This window comes from Danio rerio, chromosome 9 (genome assembly GCF_049306965.1).
Source record: "Danio rerio strain Tuebingen ecotype United States chromosome 9, GRCz12tu, whole genome shotgun sequence".
In the NCBI taxonomy this organism is placed as follows: Eukaryota; Metazoa; Chordata; class Actinopteri; order Cypriniformes; family Danionidae; genus Danio; species Danio rerio.
This window is the reverse complement of record NC_133184.1, coordinates 95,001-101,509: the sequence shown is the minus strand read 5'-3', so window position 1 is coordinate 101,509 and position 6,509 is coordinate 95,001. Positions and strand designations below refer to the sequence as shown.

The 6,509-nt window shown below is 43.6% G+C and overlaps 1 protein-coding gene and 1 pseudogene across 1 annotated transcript in view; both read left to right on the top strand.

Moving 5' to 3' along the window:
• The first annotated feature begins 2,664 nt into the window (after positions 1-2,664).
• LOC103911597 (uncharacterized) lies at positions 2,665-4,675 on the top strand (annotated as a pseudogene).
• Positions 4,676-5,922: 1,247 nt separating this feature from the next.
• LOC103911589 (uncharacterized) overlaps positions 5,923-6,509 on the top strand; it is a 3,381-nt gene continuing 2,794 nt past the window's right edge. The window contains exon 1 of the mRNA XM_009304382.5: positions 5,923-5,990. The gene's annotated coding sequence lies outside the window, so the exon portion shown is untranslated. The remainder of the gene's footprint in view (positions 5,991-6,509) is intronic.

Genomic DNA, 6,509 nt, shown 5'->3' with positions numbered 1-6,509 from the left:
TGTGAATGTGTGTGATGTGTGTCGGTGCTGTACATCTGCAGTTTCAGACTGGTCAATAATAGTTTAACAAATACTGATGGGTGCGATTATGCATTCACAATGAACCGTTATAGGGGTGGTCATGTGTATATTCACACAGTAAACTGTAGGGGAAACCGGAGCACCCAGAGGAAACCCACACCAACACAGGGAGAACATGCAAACTCCACACAGAAACGCCAACTGACCCCGCCGAGGCTCGAACTCAACTGCTGTGAGGCCAGAGTGCTAACCACTGAGCCACTGTGCCGCCTAATATAATTTAATAAATAAAAATTGTGTTGCTTCAACTCATTTTAAATGAACAAGCAGCAAAGGTAAGGTGGATCTGAGTGATGCTTGTATTAATTTAAGCTTTAAGTGCACTAAAGCTCTCAAACCTGCAGTCCTTCATTTTCAGTGTGTTTTGTGAGTATCCAGTGTCAGAATAGGTGCTTATATCTCTCTTGATGTATCTCTGACTCGCTTATTATTTGACTTACACTACAGTAATGTTTTATGACTGTACTAATCAGCCGGTGCTCCTCTTTATGCGTATTTTAGCCACAGATATGATGTTTTACAGTCATGAATACTCCAGCTCAGTCAATGTTGACTCTTGATAGCAGTTAAATGATGTGTTCAGTTGAGTTCCTATCGCTGAGGCTATGAATGGAGCGGTTCAGAAAGATCTCTAAAGCAGCACTCGCCATCAGAACATTGACCTGGGCATTTACATGTGTTCTCCTAATCTTCACGGATGAGTTTCAGCAACGCCTGGAGTCCACTTGGTCTGAATCAGGAGAGCAAATGGACTGGAACACCGTTGTCTTGTTCCTAGTTAAAATATCCAAATATTCTTAAATCATGAAGCATTGTCTAGACGAGTAATGAATATTGTTTTCAGAAATAACAAGTCAAAATAAAGTGAATTTCTGAAGCGGAGTAATCTGCCAACTGGGGGAGCAAAATAATCCTGTGTTTCCATTTGACAAGATTCACTTTCTGACCACACTGTCAGATTACTCTGCTCGCTTTATGAGAAACTCTCTTCATTTTGACTATTAATCTGGGGTTGCCACAGCGGAATGAACTGCCAACTTATCTAGCATATGTTAAACACAGCGGATGCCCTTCAAGGTGCAACTCATCACTGGGAAACATCCATACACACACACACACACACACACACACACACACACACACACACACACACACACACACACTACAGACGATTTAGCTGACCCAGTTCACCTGTACCGCATGTCTTTGGAGTTTTGGGGGAAACCGGAGCACCCGGAGAAAACCCATGCGAACACAGGGAGAACATGCAAACTCCACACAGAAACGCCAACTGACCCAGCCGGGGCTCGAAACAGGACCTCCCGAAGATCTGTTTGAACTATTAACTCAGAACCTTCACTGGGACACAAGGTCACGTAAAACCATGTTTACCCTGCTGTTTTACCCTGGTGAAGAAGAGCAGCAGCTCACATCAGGGCTATATCCAGGACCAACAGTGGAGAACTCTCATGAAAGAAGAAAAGAAGCTGAAACTGAGAGCACTTTACCATTCACACGGACACATTCAACATAATCCCAAACATGAGGAGGAAAAATAATAGAGTTACTACATATAGAGTAGCTGGAGATTCTGTCTGGACGAGTGTCCTGAACTTCAGTAGTGACGGGTGAAGGAGAGACCGGTGATCCTGACACCTGGGAAACAGCTTCCTCTCAGGTGTTCAGTCTAGATTTACTTATGCCTTTATTGTTTTGGAGAGTTCCTCAGGACAGATTGGAGATCTGAGTGTAAATCCTCATTACTGTCTCTCATGATGCAATATAAAGTAGTGACCACACGCTGAAGGAAAACATACAGGCAACCATACAGCACTAACAGTGTGATCAGTACAGCACAATCCCCGAGGGAACTCTACTCGATTAGAGTAATCTGAGCAGTTTTCTCCACTTCACACGGCTCAGTGACAATCATAATGTAATGTGTGTGTATATAGCACATGTGTTGTGTATGGCCTTACACCTAAAGCACTTCACCATCATGAGGGGGTCTCTCTGCACCTCCACCAGTGTGCAGCTCCACTTGGATGATGCTCCGGCAGCCACAGGACAACAGCTCCACTGCTTCACCACACCAGCTATAGGTGGAGTGGAGAGACAGTGATGGAGCTAATTCAGTGGATGGGAGGCCATGATGGATAAGGGCTGATGGAGGGAGTTTGGCCAGGACACCTGGGGTTACTCTCTACCAGAAATGCCATGGGATTATTAATGACCACAGAGAGTCAAGACCTGTTTAACATCTCATTCAAAAGACTTCCACTGACAGTGTAGAGTCCCCTTCACTTTTACTGGGGCATTCAGACTCACACAGATCACAGGTTGAGCGCCCCCTGCAGGCCTCACTAACACCACTAACAGCAACCTAGTGTTCCCCCATCCAGGTACTGGCCAGGCTCTGCTCAGCTTCAGTGAGTAACCAGTCGTGGGCTGCGGGGTGGTGTGGCTGTGGCGGATCATCATGATAAAGTGAAGGCTGATTTCAGTCACACCCTCAGCAGCGTCACTGAGCGTGTGCTTAAAGCTGCTGCGCTGCTGCTGTTTCTGCTTCATAACTCCGTCACCATGTGTGTTCTGGCTCTGTTCACCTGTGTCGCGCTCACAGCGTTCAGTGCTCAGGCGAAGGTGGTCTCTCAGTTTAATGAGTGTCCGCAGTTTTTCTATGAAAGAACAGAACCATCAGGAATGGATCAGAATGCTAAAAAAATCTGTCAGATGCTGGAAAATAATAGAAACTTTTACTTTGCTACGCTGTACTCCACTCATCACAGGATTCCCCTCTACAGCGCATACGTATTCGACCCTCAGTGCTCAGAGATTGCCGGGAGGACAGACGTCTGGTACTTGGAGCCACAGGTAACCGACTTTCATTAGCAGATAAACCAGAGCCTTTCATTAAATTACTGATCTCTAAATGTAAAATATTAAGAATAAAAGAGGCGAGGCGTTAACTAAAGCAAATTATTTCCTCTGTAGATTTCCAGTCCTCAAATAGCGATCGATCACATGGTGCGTCCGAGTGTCCTCAGGGCACAGCTTGACTTAAACACTATTAAAAAATATCAAGCCATCAACCCTGACTACAGCGACACCGGATACGACCGTGGACACCTGAACCCAAACGGCTTCCAATGCAATGAATCCCGAGATGCGACGTTCACCCTGACCAATGCTGCACCGATGGACGCCTGTTTCAACCGTGTCCAGTGGAAGAACTGGGAGGACAAGCTGAAGATGCTTCTACAGCGAGAGCGTGATGGAACGGCGTATATTGTCACAGGTACAGTACCTAATGCCAATTTACGAATACCACAAAGGCCTCAACCTCAGAACTCAAACAGGGTGACGGTGCCCTCTCACATCTGGACGGCGGTCTGTTTTAAACACCAAAGCGATCCCAGAAAGTCATATTCCTTCGCATATATAGGAGATAACCAGCCAGTGAATACCATCACCCTGAAGAGTGTCTCCGCCCTGAACGCCCAGCTCAGTGACCTCTACAGTGACCTCTCAGGGGCGTCCACGTCCATTAAAGTCTTTGTTGATGACTGTTTTGGTGATGATGATAAATTAAAGCAGCTTCAGGCTCACTTCAGTAAACTGATTAATCAGCTGGCTGTTCAACATGGCATGAAGCATTTCCAAATGACCCCTGCCGTGACCAAAACCGCTGGAGCGCTGAAAAGGATGGCCACCTCAAACATCCAAACCACGAAGATCCCCAGAGTGGTGGTCATGACAGTAAAACTAGCCTTCGACACTCAGAGAGATTATTTCATTGTTACAGAGGATCTGAAGCGCTCTGCTGGTGTCGCGTGTCCTATAACTAACACCACAGCAGCGGTAAGGCGCACGGTGCATGATGAACTCAGAAAAAGGCAGACTCGTGAGGCGTCGCGTGAGATTGAATGCATGCTGGTCCCAGATCAGAAGAAGACTGCGGCTGACGGCTCTCTCTGCTCGAGCGTCACAGAAACTAATAACAAGTGTGAATGTACAGTAGGTGGTGAAACCAAGCTCTGCTGCTCCACTCCCTGTCTGTACGTGGACAAGGTCAAAGGCTACCGGTGTTCCTCGGGCCGGCAGCAGATAGACTGCTCCCCGCTGTACTCCTTCATCACAGTTGATGGAGAAAGGTGCAGAGATGACCACCCGTGTGCCACATACAGCTACGGCTACTACTGGTGCTATAAAAGCTCTGGAAGCTGGGGCTACTGCAGTCCTCCGCTGTGGCAGAGCAAAACCCAAACCGGCCAGTACTGCCGCATCAATCATGCCTGTGCCTATTATGGCAAACCATATACATGGTGCTACACTGATGACAAAGGCAGTTACGACTATTGTTGATGACTGCTACTCTGCTCTGAACGGCAAGACCTGCAAACCCGATCACCGCTGTGCCTTCCATGGTGAAAAGTTTCTGTGGTGCAACACCACTGACGGCAGCATGAGAGCTGCACAAACTGCGGTGACTAGTTTTGATTTTACGATGGGTAATTATTGGCCATGATCATGATTGTTCTGCTACTTACTGAAAACAAAAAATGCTGAAATGTGTGTGAAATCAACAGCAGGTGAAAGATGTAAACAATCTTGATGATTTGAAAGAAATTCAATAAAAAACAATTAAGAATTATTGCATTAAATAGCATGCTGTTTTTGTGCTTATGAAGAGTGAGATCAGACATTATGAAGAGTGAGATTACAGCTTATGGAGAGTTTATAAATAGATTATGAACATTCTGCTAATCATACTCTTGACACACTGTAAAGCCTGTACATGTTGCTTACAACAAATCCGGGACATTATTGCATTAAACCCTTTTATACTGGAGATTTTGTCATTTAGCTGAAAACTGAATATAAATCAGATGATGTCCTGTTGCTGTGAAAGCTGCGCTGCGCACTGCTGGTACACCTGTCCTTCATGTCTGTTTGTCTGTGTTTAAGAACGCTGTCTCTGCAGTCATGTGGCTTCTTTCATGGCTGTTTTTCTATCACAACTTGAGTTCATATATATATATATATATATATATATATATATATATATATATATATATATATATATATATATATATATATATATACATACATACATATTTGAAAAATAACTCTAAACAAATACAGCATTTTAAATCTGACCGAGCTCGTGAAGGAAGCAGAACAAACCTATAAATCAGGACATTTATTTCACATTTATAATATATTTATTCATTCTTTGTTTAAACTAAAGTATATTAAGTGACAGTTCGGCCAAAACTAAACAAAATCTATCATTAAATCATCATTTACCTGTCAGAAATCAGAGAGTTTCTTTCTTCTGTTCAACACAAAAGAAGATATTTTGAAATATGTGTGAAACATATAACCACTGACATCCATCATATTTGTTTTTCCTACTATGAACATCAATGGTTACAGGTGTCCAACATTTTCCAAATGAACTTATTTTATGATCAACAGAAGAAAGAAACTGATGAAGGATGAAACCTCTTGAGGGAGAGTTCATTTTCATTCTGGGGTGAACTGGCCCTTTAAATCACGCGCAGTTCTCCAGCAGGCGTCGCTGTTTTACAGTTTAAATAAGTAAACATTTTCAACAGGACATCTTAGTTCATAATCAAATGTATAATTAATGTATTAAATACCCAGACATCATTATTATAAGTGCAGATCACTTTAGCACAGCAGACGGAGGATCCTCCGCGATGATCAGCACTATACAGCACTAGTATAGAGGTTTGGTTTGGTCCCGCGACTCCTCCACAGCAGGCGGAGACTCCAGAGCAGGAAACACATCAGATCATCCACAGCCTCCTGCCTGAAGTGTGTGAAGTTTCAGATTCTGTGGACTGCAGCTCTCAGCGGACTCTCCTCTCCCACAGCTTCAGGTAAATGAGCGTCAGTGTCTCTGCAGTAATGCTCAGCTTCAGGTGTTGAGGGCAGATGTGTTCACTTGACTTTAATCCCACACCCTCATCACGAGCAGCAGACATGACGAGCAGAGTCTTCCACAACCCCTCCAACTGCGCTAACTGACACTGTAAATATAACATGCTTTAATGGAAACCGTAAATACTGTATTGTTCTGCACATACTTTAGTAAAGCGCTTCTTATTAACCTGTTATAGTATAACACAGCAAGTAATGTAGAGAAATGACCGAATGCTGTAGTCTTCAACAGCTTTGGGGTGTATTTTACTGTAGTTTACTGTAGTGAAGTATACTGCAGTATTTATTACCAGTTCACTACAGTTAATACTACAGTATGCTGGTGCATTCATTAACCAAGAGATGTAAATGCTGCTATCATATATAATACACTTTAATATAGTATGGTTATAAAACACTGTGTTTACTATAAATTACTACAGTATTTTCAGATTTTGCTGATTTGTCAGTGTTTGTTT